The 17,970-nt window shown below is 38.3% G+C and overlaps 1 long non-coding RNA gene and 1 pseudogene across 1 annotated transcript in view; one reads left to right on the top strand and one right to left on the bottom strand.

Annotated features, from left to right (window-relative positions):
- The window catches only part of LOC127359478 (NACHT, LRR and PYD domains-containing protein 5-like), a 154,351-nt pseudogene that overhangs the window by 66,336 nt on the left and 70,045 nt on the right, over positions 1-17,970 (bottom strand).
- Positions 1-17,970, top strand: part of LOC127359538 (uncharacterized) — a 90,608-nt gene that overhangs the window by 9,313 nt on the left and 63,325 nt on the right. The gene's annotated exons all lie outside the window — the stretch shown is intronic.

The following is a 17,970-nucleotide window of genomic DNA, read 5'->3' as shown; positions in this document are numbered from 1 at the left end:
ACGCAGAAAGAAATTTACAATATCCTTTGTTACAACTTAAAACATTTGTTTTATTAAGTCAGTTTTAGCCCCATTAGCTTCCACAAAGTGGAACTAACCTCCTCATTAAGCTGGTGGTGCTGGATAGACTCTGGTTGTGCCAAACATGTCAGTTACGTTACAGCACTTCGCTGATCTGTGGTCAGTGCTTTTAGCTTTTTAAGCCTCTCCCTCTCTGCTCCACCTTTCCTCTTGGGCTGTTGATCTCGCTCCATTTTTCAAGCATGTAGAACTACAGGTGCGGGAGGAGGGAGGAGGGAGAGAGGAGGGGGACGGGGGCAAGTTGGTGTGTTTGTGTGTGTGTGTGTGTGTGTGTGTGTGTGTGTACCTGCAGTGCTGTGACAGAGTGCCTCAGAAAAAGAGAGGAGGGGGTGTGTTTGTGCTCAACGTTGCTGCTCAGTCTGTGTGAGCTTCAGTGAGGCAGATACTCCAACGAGCCGCACGACGGATTGTTTATTTCAAAATCAAGCGCGACCCGAACCGAGCCTTTGGTCCCGACCATCGGCAATCGACGAGCGGGCCAGTTCGGCGGCCAGGCCACCGGGAAATGTCCCGGTGCGCCCGATGGCCAGTCCGCCACTGCTGTGATTTGTATATTTTTGTGTGATTTGTATATTTTTGTGTGATTTGTATATTTTTGTGTGATTTGTGTATTTTATGCATCAATGCACCAAGACAAATTCCTCGTATGTGTAAAAACCTACCTGGCAATAAACCAAATTCTGATTCTGATTCATAACACAACAAATGACCCTGTACTAGATTATAAAGTCCTGTTTTCAGACATGAGGACATCAGCAGACAGATGTCTTACTTTGTACAGTGCTGGTCTGACTGGCTGTCTGCAGTCCAGCTCTTGTTCTGGATCTTTCTCCACACTGGGGACAGGAGGAGTCTCCTGATGAAGCAGACTGGTCCCAGTATGAGGTGATGCAGTGTCTGCAGAACCAGTGTCCACAGCTGGTAGAGACTGGATCCTTCAGGACGTCCTGACACAAAACACAGCAGGACAGCTGCTCCTCCACAGAAACATGACTCCTCTTCCTCTCTCTGTGAAGACATTTCTTTATTACTAAAATGATTTGTTGATTGTTGATGAAAAATACTGAGATTTGTCCGACACTGTCTGGAAGCTCAGATGGTCACAGAGAACATTAAAAGTGTTGTTGAATCTGATTAGAAACCACAATTATATTTCAATGTAAAAGGTGTGTTGAGGTTTTACTATAATATCTGAGATTGTTTTCTTGATCAGACAACAATCTGCTTTAAAACATGTCACAGCAGTTGCAACCTGAAGACATTGACCGTGGAGATCAAACTCTCAAACTTTCATTCTCGATGAAGATGTTTAACCTCTGCCTTCTGTAATAGTACCACACATATTTGTATTATGGATGAATGGAGCGTAAACTTGTCTACTGGATATTTTGGAAGTGATTGACCAAACTGTGAAAAGAACAACTGGAAAAGGATTTCAGACTAGCAGTGTTGGGAATGTGTCCCTGAGATACTGTAACTCCAACTATATTGACAGATGAATCCTTTCTTTGTAAAAAAATAAAACATCAAATACTTAAATTAAAGTAGAACATAAATCCTATATTTGTGTCGCTTATCTCTCATTAAAATACCTACTCTCTCTCCTGTCAGACTTGGAAGCAGGCAGAATGATTTTCTCCGGTAGTTTGGCAGCATTCAGACTGTATCTTGTATAATTACTGGCTGTTTAACAGTTCATTTGATCTGTTTGCAGTAAGTGTCGGGAGATGCTTTCTGTTTGACTTTTGTGACAACAAAACACGTTACAAAAGTCATCAAAAACTCCTGAAGATTAAACTGGGCTAACTAAACAATTTTAGGACCGACTTACTTTAACAGCCGGACTGTGAATGGACTTAAAGTAACTCACTAGCCAACATTAAGGCTACAAACTACCCATAATGCAACCGTACTCTGTGTAGGAGCCACTGTCATACAGGTCCATTTAATGTGTTGATGCTGTTAATGTGTAATTGTCTAGTCATTGACTTTTTCAGAGGTAATTTCCTGAATAATATTGTATATTTGGACAAATACAATCATATAATGGTGATAATATAATGATAGAAACTGAAGTTAGTGTCAGTTCTCTTACTGTGAGTCTGAGGGTTCAGGTTCATTACTGAATATTGGAGGATATTCTTTAGACCGGTCACTCTTCATAGACAGACAGCTGGACATTGGAGACTCCGCTCTTTGTCGGTGGTACTGACTTCTGGAAACAACAAGATGTTTTTGTTCATTTCATGTGAATCAGTGTGAAATTATCAAAAATACACAGTTCTTAATACACACATTGCTGTTACTGATAGTTTGTTGGTTAAACAGTAACTGGTAGTTCTCTTACTGTGTGTCTGAGGGTTCAGGTTCATTACTGAAGTTCAGAGGATCACCTTTGGACCGATCACTCTTCATAGTCAGACAGCTGGACACCGGAGACTCTTTCTCCTCCTCTTCCTCCAAGCAGTCACTCATCTTCACTTCAGAGGGTGTTGAAACAAATATGTGGTTAATTTAAGTCGTACAACATGAAGACAAGGAAAATAAACAGGTGAAACAGGATGCAAAGGAGGAGCTAGTTGAATAGGCAAGTCAGAAAAGTTTTATAATGTTTCATGTTTAATTGTTAATTCAATACAATTATTTTTCTGGAATCATTTCCTTGAATGTTTTACAAAAACAACTGGGTTTCAACTTTAAATGTTATAGGTTCTTTGTTTCAGTGACCCTGATGCTTTTGACCAACATTTATTACAATATCCTGAAGGGCGTACAGTTCAATGGAGATCATAAAACAGATGTTTGGTGTTTTTATGACTTTTATCTCTTCATAAATTCAAAATTCCATCTACAATATATCAATTTTATATAATGTTTGTTTTGTGAGTAGCATAAAGGGAAATACAACTTGATCCTATTATAAAACCCAGTGTTGTAAAATGATAAATATACCTCTTACTTTTAATTGAGGCTGTACTAAGTGATAACAATTTACTGCTTTGTCAGGTGTATCTGTGATGGACAAAATATTGTCAATAAAATTCAATAAAACAAAACCACCAGGTATGACTGTGAGCACATGAATCGTGAGAAACAAGTGTGTTAAAGTGTCTCACCAAAGACTGAGCAAAGAGGAAGTAAACACACACAGACTATACAGTATAATGAATCCATCCAACACCTGGTCAGTTTTCACTATATCTGTGCCTGTCTTTTGGGGTTAGCGTTGAGTGAAGTATGTGAACCTCTGGAGCATTTTGGAGTTTTCTTTCAAAAAAATCTTGAGGTTAAACTTGACCTTTGACCCCTTATTAGAAGTTCAGGGAGTCTGCCTTTGCAATGTCTGCATAATAATATGGGGTAAAAGGCGAAAGGTGTTAACTTCCATTTGACCACTCATTTGGTTAACTGATCATTATATAAAATCAGTAGATTATAATCATGATGATATCAATATAAAATATAGTGATCAAAGCACAACTGGGCTAGCAGGTTGGTTTTGTTTGTCAAGTACTGAGTTAGCTAACAAGTAATATTAGTAGATTGCCCATTTATCCATATATTACTTGTAGTTAACTAAATCTTTCATCCCTTGATTTTGGTGTTTGGGTTTCAAAACCACCAACATTTTAAAACTATGTCCAAGCTACTGTGTGTGTGTGTGTGTGTGTGTGTGTGTGGGTGTGTGTGTGTGTGTGGGTGTGTGTGACAGAAATTCTTCAATGACAAATATTAATGATTACTTTGGTGAAGTTATAGTTTTATGCCGCACTTTTGTTAAAAGACAAAACTGACTCATTTGTGTAGTCGGGGCTCTTTGTCAAATATCAGATGTGTGTGAGTCGTTAGCAGTTCTCCTCTAAACCTACGTCTTTTATCTAAATACCAAAACAGTTTGAGGCCCAAACAAGTAAAACACAATATTTCACAAATAGGAAATTGAGCATTTTCTTAATTAACTGCATCAATAAACACATGTGGAATGACACATAACAACGTTGTTTAATATCTTTTGCTCATTACAGAAGAAAAAAACATTTCACTGACAGTCTCATGCAGATGGGGACTCAACTTATTTCTCATTTATTAGTTTAGTTAATTATATTTATTTATCAGGGACCATAAACAAAAACACATTAATCTCATACAAGGAGCAGAGATGCATTTTACCAGATTTAGCTACTAATTAATTTCCATCTGCAGTCCCTGGGCAGGTCCACATAAACACTAATTACGATCATTTTAAACACAGAAAGTGATGAAAGTTTATCCCCATTCTTACACTTTCATTAGTGTTGTTGCATTCAGCTCATCAGTAAACACACTGTAAACACACTGCTTTCTGTAAATAATGCAACCTGTTACAGAATATGATGGATTAATATGAAATAAGAACATAAACATACTGAATAAAAAAGAACAAGTAAACAGAAATATAATCCAATACTGATGAGAATGAGACTTCTGACATCAACCTCCATGATACAGAATAATGTGAAAAATAACAGCAGTTCTCCATCGTTCAACAGACTTTGACTAACAAGACTTTAAATGAATAAAAAAGTATAAAATGTATTTTTTGGTTAATGGAAGTTATCACTATAATGATGACACACATATGTATGATTCCAGTGAATATACATCACACACGTACTTGATGACTGCGTAAAGATAGATTCTTATAGAGTACAGCTATACAACATGTGGTGCTTTGGTTTTCTCCTGGTAGTTTTAGATGCGAAGCTTCTCTACGAGCTGCAGGTGAAACTCGCTCACAGGATCCTGACTAACTGGACGCACTCTAATACGATGTTGGCAGTAACACGACTCCAAAGACGGCATGAAGTTAAAGGCCGAATGGACAAGATGGAGAGATAAAAACCTGAACTGTGATAGTTACTGTTTACTCATTGTGTCGGTTCAGTCAGAGTGTGTGTGTGTGTGTGTGTGTGTGTGTGTGTGTGTGTGTGTGTGTGAAATCTGGAAATCACATCATCACTGTATCCCATTAAACATCTGTGTGATACTTTTATACCAGAGGAATACATAAATATTCATTATGGAGACGTTTTTGTGAGGAGCAGACACCAACATTATTGTTCCAGCAAAGTGTTTCTATTGCAGTGTTTTAAATGTCAAATGAATGAATGTCATAGAAGTAGTCAGAATCTTTGTTTCCTGGTTCGGCCATAAGGGGTCCTCAAAAGCCTCAGTATCACCAGTTAAACTGTCACACCTGTGAGACTAACAGCTACAACTGCTAGTGAAACACAGACACAAGCATTGTAGCAATTAACTTAATTTCTTTAAAACATTAATGTGTTTTAGAAAGTGTTTTTATATATGTAACACGATCATCAACTTCATGTTTAAGTTCTTAATGTACAAAAATTACAGTAATGCAGTATTTGACAATGATATTCTGTGTTCTACATTCAACATTTCACATAAAAAATGTGTAAAAAGAAAATCACAAACATTAAAAAAACAAACAAACATAAATGAGAATGAACTTAATAAAATATTAATAGTTTTCAAACATTAAATTACAGATTAAACCTAAACATTCTGGTTTATACATTAAATAAATCAGTGTTATCTATGTTGCAGTCGCTGGTAATACACTGGAATTCAATTACTGGCCACAAGAGGGCGCTGTTGACCCCATAATTATAATGTGGTCAACAGCACCCTCTTGTGGCCAAATAACAGAACTGCAGTTAAAACAATGTAAACAGAAAACTGCAGTTTCCTACTTCAACACTGAATCTAATCCAGCTGCAGCAGTTTACCAACATTAAAAACTCCTTCAGGGGAAATATGAGGAGAAAATAAAATGTCAAAGCTTCCTGTTTCACAGCTGAACTTGATATTAATGTTGATGATATTAAAAAAATCCCCCACTTAGACCTGACATTAAAACTGTTGTATTAACCCTCTACTGCATTAATTATTACTTAAACATGATGGAAATGTTTTAATGTGTTTTTATTACTTAAAATGGTTTAAATAATGGAAATATTTGATATATTTATTTGGCTTTTTTGCTAAAAACATAATAATTACATGTTACCATTTTACAAAAAGCCAACCACATCTAAACTGATTTTTAATGATGAGAATTAAAAGTTAACTTTCTGCAGATAGTATTTGAATTTTTCTCTTGAAGGAATTTTGCAGAAATATTGAACAGTTGGTTAACTTTTGGGGCCCTCAGATATTCTCAGTGTCACTTGTCCATGGAAAAAGGAATGACAAACAGGATTTCATGGTCACATGATGTGATGTGTATTTATACTTTCAAAGTAAAAGAGCCTCTTTTCACAATAAAACTAAAGTACCGGTGAGTAAAAGTGAGAAACAGTCATTGTTACCATATGGCAACACTACGGTGGCTGATAGGGTTTTGTGTTTGGTGTGGACGGTCTCTGGAGTCTTTAAAGGATACGGAGCAGACGGAAGGACCAGACATGCTGCATTATTGCACACAATATTTGAATGAGGGACACTCGTACGATGCAATCATGGACATGCTGTCAAGTTTACACAATATAAACATCAGCTTGCGGACTCTAAAAAGTAAACACAGGGTTGTACCGCAGAAAGCCATCACCATGACTACCACTCTGGAGCGTGCAGCCACATGTATGGCTCATCCACGATTAACCAGCGCATTGAGTCCTGGTGGTCCATATGTAGAAAGGGAAGGGAAGTGGCTTTCACAAAGTCATTTAATAATATATATATACACACAGACAAGCCCGAAGTTCTTCATACCGCTGGAACATTTGGACTTAACTTGGTAACATTCAAAACTGTTTTAAACTGTAAACATTGGTCACTTGTCAGCTTCATCAGCTTATTCCTTTTCAAAAAGGTAGATGACTTTTTAATGTTTGTTTTTTTTGTGCAACAATATTGTTTCTATTTAATGTTTGTCTGTTAGATGTTCTGTGAGTTGTTCTTGGAGGTCGTGTGAAATGTCAAATAAACGTCTCCCGATCGTGTCATTGGACAGAGGGACAGGTTTCAGTGTCTCAGCACTTTTCTCACCTATGATTGTGACCATGTCCAATGCTGCCGGAGTATTAGCTCCTCTGCTATCCTGTGAGCTTTTTGGCCCCTTGCGATGTGGCGGTGTTTGTACGAGGCTAACGGTGCTTTTTTATTTACTGATGCCTGTTGGAGATACTCATCGAGTTTTCTATGAAAAAAGTCCAGTGGCTTATTGACATAACTGGGGTGTAAGGTCTCCAGGTGTTTGCTTTCATGCTGTCCGCTGTCAGAGTTTTTAGGCATTAAACACACACAGGTCTTTCCTCATTTCCGACCGTATTCACGGTAAACCCAAAGGCTGTGTAGGCTTCATCGTATTTCCTGCTCTTATTAGGTTTATGCCGGTTACCGTCACTTGCTGTTCTTTCCTCTGACGTCTCCTCCGTTTTTCTTTTCACTCCTGTCAGAAACTTCTCCATCTCTCCTCCTCCGTCAGTCCCCCTGCCTCTCACTGTTGAGACACCTCACTGCCCCCCCCACTATTTGAGAAGTACTGGATTAATGTGAGCAAATCCTCAGAAACTCATGTGAGATGGTTAATATATTCTGGTCAGTGCGATGTACAAAACTGTGGCAAGCAGCTCTCAGCAACATCAACTAGAACTGCTTGACAATGTGTATATTCATTTAAGCTCATACATTTCCTACATTATTATTGTATATATACAGTAAATTCATTTAATCACTACTGTTCACTAAAGTATTCAGTTTTATATGTTTTATGTTGTATTCATATATTTTAACTTGTGCACTAATTTAAGTCTTTTGTCTCTTTTATGTTTGTAACTTTTTAAACATTTTATATGGAATCACTGAAAAACACTAACTTTTGTGCTGATGGAAGAACTTAAAGTTGATCTTTAATTTTCAGTTTCTTCCCTGTAGAGGGCGCTGCAACACAGTGAAGTGATGCAGTCACTTTACAAGCTGACTGTGAAATTCTGTCACTGCTGAGTTTATATAAACACTTTAAACTTGCTGTAAATATCTGACAGACATTAAATACTTTATATTCACCTGATCCTTTAATATCTTCCTATAACTTGCACCAGTAAATTCTGCTTCTGCAAACTTCTTGATTTTTCAAAATAAAAAGGATTTCTGCAAATGAAATTTCTCAAAGTTTAAAGAGTGTTGAAGTCTTATTTTGAGTATTGAGACTGAATTGAAAACAGAATTTGATGCACACATGAATTATACTTAAGGCACTATTATACTCTAATGAGTTAGGCACATATTACACATATTATTTCTGCCAACAGATCCTATTATAGTAGTTAGCTTGTTGATAAGTGAAGTAGCCTTTAGTCTGAGAGCCACAGAGTGAATCAGCTGCAGCTCCATCATCACCATCTTCTCCTGTTACTGAGGACGTCATCAGAGAAGTTGAACAACTCAAACTGAGTTATTACTGAACATGACTTCCTGTATTAAGACCAGGGAATCAGTTTGAGAGTGACAGCAGCTTCTAATCCTGTTTTCAGTTTAACTCTGGGGCTTCCTTTTTATTGTTCATGTATGGAATTTGCCTTTAAGTCTCTAAAGTTGAATTCTTCTGTGTTACAACAGACTGGACGAGCACTTGTTGGAAACTGATTCACTTTAATTGTGTGAATAAAACATGATCTTTCTCAGTGTGGGAGTCAGAGTCAGATGGCTTTCCACCTTTGTTTTATGCTCAGAGTCTAATGAAGACGTAAACAGCCGACTGCAAACTGAGAAACTACAGTAAAGCTTTGATTGAATCCAGACTTTGTTCAGGTTTTATCTTATTTCTGTTCCTCAAAAGCAAATATTCATCTGTTATAAAATGAGAAAAAGCTGATATTTGTGGTAGTTATTGATTTATTTATTTGAAAATCAGGAGATCAATAAGCAACAGTTGAATCTTCTTCAGTCAGAAATAAAACTAAAATAACAAATATTTTTCATTTAAACCAACATGGAGATAATTTATATTTATAGTAGCTGGATCGTGGAGATTATCAATCAAAAGTAAGATGTGATTTTAATATACAGATTTGTGTTTTTGATGCAATATGAGAAAACAGAACAAATATATACATGTACATGATCATAATCACTAATAATGACACATTATATAAATTATAAACATGTTTGCTGATTGATTTCATGTCAAAACAAAAAAAATTTGAACAAATGTTCAGGTGTTCAATGTGTGACCAATGTTCAACACAGCACTAACTTCTCACCAAAATCCAGATATTTAAGTGACTTTAAGTAACTCTGTTCAATATTTTTATAAGAACAATGGATCAAATATCAAAATGAAAATAGATCAATATTACCAATAACTGCAACAACACAATCTGTTGGAATATATTATGAAAATAGACTATTTTAAAATAGAATTAATAGATATATAATATTGCACTAATATTAATGATTCCAAAATATATTGTGGAAATTAACTGCAACTCTCCATCGTTCCACAAGGTGCAAAGAAAGAAATCAATTAAAGTAAGTTTCAATCTACAGTTATGTTGACATTGTGTCTGACAGTGGAGCTGATCTCAGAGCAGTTCAGACTGCAGCACTGAGAGTCATCTCCACTGGTTGTGATTCCTCTGTCAGTCACTGCTGGATGAAGCTCTCCTCTCCACTCTACCTCCCAGTAACATGGCCCAGTCAGAGCTGATGCTGCTGCTTCAACCTCTCTGGATCATCAGGACACAGCTGATCCTCCAACACAACCTCCTTCCTCACCACTCACACTCTGACTGAGATCACTTCCAGCTGATGAGAGAAGAAGACAGACAACAGAAGTCATAAATCAGTGTTTACAGAGACTCCCTCCATCAGCACATCCAGTATAAAGACCAGCAGGGACTTCAGTCCAGTTCAGACCAGAAGGTGAGCGGCTGTGTAGCGTAGCCTGCTTTCTTTCAGCTCTCATGTTAACGTATTGGAGTGAACACACTCAGCTGAAGCTCACAGACCTGCAGACACTTTGGACATCAAGTCTGTTGACTCTGCAGATTTCACTGAAGTACACAGTGGAAATAAAGTGCTGAGAGTCCCTGAATGCATCATTACTGCAGAAACAGAGAGACATTCACTGCCCACTGTAATGATGGATTTACTACTGTTTGGGTTCAAAGCTGGTAAAAACCACAGTCTCAGTCACATTTGAACGTTTCATCTTTTGAAATCTCACAGGACAGATCTGTAAATATGGAGTCTGTTTAAAATAATATAAAACATATTTGGACTAAACAAAAGACAAATGGACAGATATATATCTGATGTTAAAGGTCCTACATGTTCATACAGAGACTGAACAATAGCTGTGATTACTGGACTTCAGCAGAGGTTCTGGTCTGTACAAAGACCACATGGTCACTAAATATAATGATGGTTCTCTGAAATAAGATCCAGTGGTTTGCAGGCTTCAATCAGACTGATCTTAGAGCTGTGACAAAGATGAACTGATCAGTTGTTTATTGTTGAAATGAGAGAACAAACACTAAGATCAGATTTGATGGTACAACAGTTTGATGAATGAGGACCACTGTCTCTGTACATCTTGTAATGCTGTCAGCTGGAATCCAGCTTTATTTCCTGTAGACATGAACACAACAACAACAGTCGTCTTCACATCAACTCAAACACATGATCACAACAAGCTTCTGGCTCTCTGATTGGCTGACTGTTCACTCTCTCTCTCTGTCTATCTGTCCAACCCTGAAGTCTGTCACCATCCTCCTCTCACAGCTTCACTGAGGAAAGCAGCAAATACTGGATCTTTGCTTTGATACTAACTGTGTTTAGTACAATACTGCTGAAACCAGCATGGACTGACTCCAACCCTCTACTGACCTCAGAGTCTCCAGTCTACAGTGTGGACTCTCCAGAAAACCACACAGCAGCTTCACTCCTGAATCCTGCAGATTGTTGTCACTCAGGTCCAGCTCTCTCAGATGGGAGGGGTTGGACTTCAGAGCTGAGCCCAGATAATCACAGCTGATCTCTGACAAACTGCAGTCACTCAGTCTAAATAAAGAATACATGATCTTAACTTTATAGGACAATGTTAATTTGTTATCATTTGTTAAAACACATTAACAAACAACAGAAACCAAAGAAATATTTCTACTTCAGTAAACTTGATCAGTTTAAAACAAATATTAGTACAGAGGATCTTCTGTATCCAGATGTGACCATTTACCAACAATTATAAACATTCATTTACTTTAACAACTAACAGTGGACATTTTCTACAGTTTCTTTAACAAACACAAGTCTTTGTGACTGCAGACTAAATTTAGTTCAACAAACATGAAAATATGAACAAAAGCAGATTTACAACTTTATGGATGTAAGTTATGTATGAACATAAATTAGGTTCAATTGTTCATTAAACATATCAGATCTACAACAGCAACAGAGAGTCAGTGAACTGACCTCAGAGTCTCCAGTCTACAGTGTGGACTCTCCAGAAAACCACACAGCAGCTTCACTCCTGAATCCTGCAGGTCATTGAGACTCAGTTCCAGCTCTCTCAGATGGGAGGGGTTGGACTTCAGAGCTGAGACCAGATAATCACAGCAGATCTCTAACAAACTGCAGTACCTCAATCTAAATAAAGAATAAATGATAAAAATCCATTTATAATCCAGTCAGATGTGTTCAGGTTTTAAATGTGTAGCTCAACATTACTATGTCCTAATCAATGAGCTTTTCTCTTAAATGAGTTGAGTGACTTTGTCATTGTGTTATTGTGGATCTTCATATTGTCAGCCTTCTACCGACACAATATTTTAGATATTTGTTATCAGAATCAGAATAATGTTCATTGCCAAGTAGGTTTTTACACCTACGAGGAATGTGTCTTGGTGCATCGGTGCATAAAATATACAAATATACAAATCACAGAAAATAAAGTACTTTCAAAATATAAATAAATAAAGACAAGAAAGATAAGAAAGAAAGAAAACTGTGCAGAAGACGGGACTGCATTAATGTAATGCATACTGTATATACAGGGTGGGTATAAGAGTCAGTGTCAGTAGGGGGTCGGGGCCTTGTTAATGAGGCCAGCTGCAGATGGGAAGTAACTGTTTTTGTGGTGAGAGGTTTTGGTCGTGATGGACCGCAGCCTCCTACCAAAGGGAAGTGTTTCAAAGAGTTTGGGTCCAGGGTGGGAGGGGTCAGCCACAATCTTGCCGACACGACTCAGGGTCCTAGAAGCGTACAGGTCCTGGAGGGATGGCAGATTGCAGCCGATCACCTTCTCAGCAGATCGAATGATACGCTGCAGTCTGCCCTTGTCCTTGGCAATGGAAGCAGCGTACCAGATGGTGATGGAAGAGGTGAGGATGGACTCGATGATGGCAGTGTAGAAGTGCACCATCATCGTCTTGTTATTATAAATACACCAGAGTTTTGCTGTAATTCCATATCTGTGCAATTAGGTTGTAGGGAACAAAATCTCATTGCAATTGTAAGGAAAACAACATTTGCTAAATGTTGTCCAAAAATAGTTAGGAAAATATAATGTGGGGGTTTTAATGAGGACAGATATAAGGAAGATGTTAACAATGCTAACTGGTCAAAGGTGTTCTTAGAAGAGAACCCTGAAGGAGCATTTCACACTTTCAATGACACAATTGTAGACCATCATGCACCATTAACAAATGTACAGGAAAGGGATCAAGCTAAATTAACAGCAATTTCATCTAGTTTTAGATCAGATTGGTAAATATATTGCAAATTAAGGAATTTTGTAACAAAATTAAATAAGAAGAAAAAGAAAGGGTATTTTGATAATAGAATAAATGAGTGAGTAAGTAAACAATTATGGAATATTTTGAACTCCCTATTGAGAGGAAATACTAAATCCACCCCATGTTATTTAGAAACCGGAGGGGAAATTTACACTAAACCTATAGATGTAGCAAATCATCTAAACAGTTATTCTATAAATAAGATAGATAGGTTAAAACTACCACCCAGCCTAAGAATACAGATTTATCACATATATTAATAGATCATATTATGCAAGGCAAAAAATGTAACTTTGAGTTCAAGGATGTTAGTGTTGCTAAAGTTAAATCAATGTTAATGACATCAAAAAATAAACCACCTGGGGTTAACAGTCTTGATAGCAAATTTATACAGCCTATAGCTTCATTGTTTGCTACTATGGTCACGCATATTATTAATCAGTGTTTCAGTGAAAAGTTATGCCTACAACCATGGAAGATTTCCAAAGTGGTGCCGATACCAAAAAATTAGGAAGTTGCAGTTTTCACAATCTAATAGTCGACCTATAAGTTTATTACCAATCTTGAGTAAGATAACAGAAAGAAATGTATATGAGCAGATCCAATCTTATTTTTTTTAATAATAATTTAATGACTAATTTCCAACATGCATATAGAGAAAAACATTCGACAGCCACTGCCTTGACTCAACTGGTTGATGACTGGCTTGTGAAAATAGGACAGAGAAAAATTAAAAGTTAAAGTAGTTTTGTTTGATTTTTCTGCTGCTTTTGATATCATTGATCATGAGTTCATGTTGAAACTAAAATCATATGGTCTCCACTATTATGGAAAAAAAGCTACTTGAGCAACAGAAGGCAAATGGTGTACTTTAATGGAAGTTATTCAAATGTTAAAAAAGGTTAAAAAAATGGAGTGCTTCAAGAAAGTTGTCTTGGTCCACTCCTATACACGATTTAAGATAAATTCAATCTGAAGGATTAATATAAATGATCAGACGTTATTAGTGTAATAATGTATAATAATAATAATAACAATAATAATAATAATGTATATATGTTTTTGTTATATTTGCTTCCACTACATCTTTATAGTATTAAGGGTTAGGGACCTAAAGTGTCCGCATTTGACAACCTGTGAATGAGACTCAACTACAGACTTTCTCTGCTGATTGTTTTTGTTCAGGCCCGGCGGATTCTTGCAAATTCCATTAGGAGCATATATAGATCATCCATCTCATGTACTTCTGTCAGGATGCAGTGAAAGTTTCAGCAAATATGACAAAAACAAACTACAATAGTAACAGTGTCAGTGGACTGACCTCAGAGTCTCCAGTCTACAGTGGGGACTCTCCAGAAAACCACACAGCAGCTTCACTCCTGAATCCTGCAGGGTGTTGTTATTCAGCCACAGCTCTCTCAGATGGGAGGGGTTGGACTTCAGAGCTGAGACCAGATAATCACAGCTGATCTCTGACAAACTGCAGTACCTCAATCTGAATAAAGAATAAATGATGTAACTCTAGAACCTTTGATGAAGAAAACAGACTTTAGCATTAAGATACTCAGTGTGGATCAGTATAATATCAGCCTTATGTCTGCACTTTACTGTCATCACAACTTTCACATCATATTAATCTCAGCACAGAAGGAAAAAATGGTGTCTGACCTCAGAGTCTCCAGTCTACAGTGTGGTCCAGCACACAACAGCTTCACTCCTGAATCCTTCAGGGTGTTGAAGCTCAGGTCCAACTCTCTCAGATGGGAGGGGTTGGACTTCAGAGCTGAGGCCACAACTTCACAGTGAGTGTCTGAGAGTCCACAGTAAGAAAGTCTGTGATGACAGAAAATAAAACACATATATTACACAAAAGGTATAATAAAATCTGTCAATTTCAGAGTTGAACAGTTAAATAATAGTTATTCTCTGAGCTTGGTGATGATGAAACCCATCCACTGAACTGAACCTACTGAGCTCACACTGAGAGAGAGAGGTTCCTTACTGTTTGAAAATAAAAAATATTCTAAGTTAGCAAAATCTGAAAATATATATATATTTTTTAACTATACAACAATATACAGTGTATAAAAATGAACAATGAACAGACACATTATAGAAACAGACACTGTAAACACTGTACAAAATAAAGACTATTATGATAAAATGATGACTGATTGTATCAAGCCTCCATCGCCCACAGAAAGATAGTTAGATGGTAGAGGATACTTCATCACTAAATTGAGATAAACACAAAAATTATTTCTGTAGACATCTGCCGTTTAACACAAGTAGAATTATTTAAATAAACATGTTTAATACTAGTTTAAGAAAACCTTTAGAGTGTGGAGGTTTTATATTGTTCATCTGTGTAAAGTGTGTATCTTTACTCTAATATGAATGGCTTCAGCTTCATGCTGCTTTGTAATGTTAATCCCATCTGGACTTACTGAGCCTTTCTGCAGTTCCTCACAGCTGGAATCAGTCTCTGTCGTCTGGGCCATGATGTGTTGTACTTCTTCAGGTTCAACTCATCCAGAACCTCCTCTGACATCTGCAGCATGTAGGCCAGAGCTGAGCAGTGGATCTCAGAGAGTCCCATCTCTGACCTGTTCTCTGACTTCAGGAACTCTTGGATCTCCTGATGGACTGAGTGGTCGTTCATCTCCATCAGACAGTGTAAGATGTTGATGCTTCTGTCAGGAGAGATATCATCACTGTTCATTTCCTTCTGGTTGTTGATTGCTCTCTGGATGATTTCTGGACTGTTGTCTGTCTGACCCAGCAGGCCTCCTAAGAGTCTCTGGTTGGACTCCAGAGAGAGGCCATGAAGGAAGCGAACAAACAGGTCCAGGTGGCCATTTTTACTTTTGAGGGATTTCTCCATGGCTCGCTTCAGAAAGACATCCAGGGAGATCTTCCCCAGGAAGTCCTCCAGTACTTTGGTGTTCCTGTTGGTGTGACAGTGGAACATGTAGACTGCAGCCAGAAACTCCTGAATGCTCAGATGAACAAAGCAGTAGACTGTTTTTCTGGAAGATCACACTCTCTCTTTTGAAGATCTCTGTACAAACTCCTGAGTACACCGAGGCCTCTGTGACATCAAGACCACACTGCTCCAGGTCTTCTTGGTAGAACATGATGTTTCCTTTCTCCAGCTGTTCAAATGCCAACCTCCCCAGCTTCAGAAGAACTTCCCTGCCAGCCTCCATCAGCTCCTGTGGACTCTTTTCATGTCCCTCATCATACTTCTGCTTCTTCCTCTTTGTCTGAACCAGCAGGAAGTGTGAGTACATGTCAGTCAGGGTCTTGGGCAGCTCTCCTCTCTGGTCTGTAGTCAACATGTGGTCCAGAACTGTAGCAGTGATCCAGCAGAAGACTGGGATTAGACACATGATGTGGAGGCTCCTGGAGGTCTTGATGTGTGAGATGATCCTGTCGTACAGATCTTCATCACTGAATCTCCTCCTGAAGTACTCTTCCGTCTGGGCGTCAGTGAAGCCTCGTACTTCTGTTACCCTGTCAACATATTCAGGAGGGATCTGATTGGCTGCTGCAGGTCTGGAAGTTATCCAGACGAGAGCCGAGGGAAGCAGATTCCCCTTGATGAGGTTTGTCAACAGCACGTTGACTGAAGACTTCTGTGTGACATCAGACACAACCTCATTGTTGTGGAAATCCAGTGAAAGTCTGCTTTCATCCAGGCCGTCAAAGATGAACAAAAGTTTACAGACAGCGAGCTGCTCTGCTGTGACCTTCTGTAATGTTGGATGGAAAACATGGAGCAGCGTGAGAAGACTGTACTGCTCATCTTTGATTAAGTTCAACTCCTTGAACGAAAGCAGAACCACCAGACTGACATCTTGGTTTTCCAAGCCCTCTGCCCAGTCCAGAGTGAACTTCTGCACTGAGAAGGTATTTCCAATGCCAGTGACACCGTTCGTCAAAACCACTCTGATGTGTCTCTGTTGGTCAGGTAAGGCTTTAAAGATGTTGTTGCACTTGATTGAAGCGTCCATGTTGGGTATTAACCTCTTCACTCTGTCCCTCTGTGATGTAGAGCTCAGTGTAGATCCTGTTGAAGAGGGTTCAACTTCCTGTTTCATCAGTTCCTTCAGTCACATGTTTACATCTTATGTTCATCTAAAACCTCCTGCAGACCACCATCTGCTGAAAGAGAAGAAACATATTCTGAGACTAAACTGAGAACCAGAATCTGGATCAATGAATTTTCTTTTTGAATTTATGATATTCATGATGATTTTAAATGCACTGCCCTAGCTACTTCAGGGGAGAAACAGAGTCTTTTCTTCATCTTCTGTTTTATGCTTCACAGAGACGTGGCTGTGTGGATCAATACCGGACTCTGAGCTGCAGCTGGCAGGCTTCCAACTCTGCAGAGCGGATCGTGACACAGAACTCTCCGGCAAAACAAAGGGTGGAGGTATCTGGTTTTACAGCAACAGTAGCCCATCCTGGACACAAACTCTTTGAAACACTTCCCTCTGGTAGGAGGCTGCGGTCCATCAGGACCAAAACCCCACGCCACAAAAACAGTTTATTTCCAACTGCAGCTGGCCTCATTAACAAGGCCCGCCTACTGATGTAAGAGTGTAAAATAATAAAGCAAAGGCTCCACATGCGCCCACACAGCTTTTTCTGGTTTTTCCCCCTACAAAATAAATGTTTCTGTTGTGCTGCAACAACCTGAACTCAAATCACATCATTTCTATCCTATTTCATTTACTACTACACTTTTAATGTGCAGGCTGCACATTTAATAGTGTCGTAGTAGATTAAATAAAGATGCAGATGTGTAGGTTTATTCTGTTACATTAAACAAGGAAACTTCAAACACACACAGAAAGAAATGTATAATATCCTTTGTTACAACTTAAAACATTTGTTTTATTAAGTCAGTTTTAGCCCCATTAGCTTCCACAAAGTGGAACTAACCTCCTCATTAAGCTGGTGGTGCTGGATAGGCTCTGGTTGTGCCAAACATGTCAGTTACGTTACAGCACTTCGCTGATCTGTGGTCAGTGCTTTTAGCTTTTTAAGCCTCTCCCTCTCTGCTCCACCTTTCCTC

This window comes from Dicentrarchus labrax, unplaced genomic scaffold, assembly GCF_905237075.1.
Source record: "Dicentrarchus labrax unplaced genomic scaffold, dlabrax2021, whole genome shotgun sequence".
Taxonomy (NCBI): domain Eukaryota; kingdom Metazoa; phylum Chordata; class Actinopteri; family Moronidae; genus Dicentrarchus; species Dicentrarchus labrax.
Note: the sequence above shows the minus strand (reverse complement) of the source record. Positions and strands in the feature narration are given on the sequence as shown.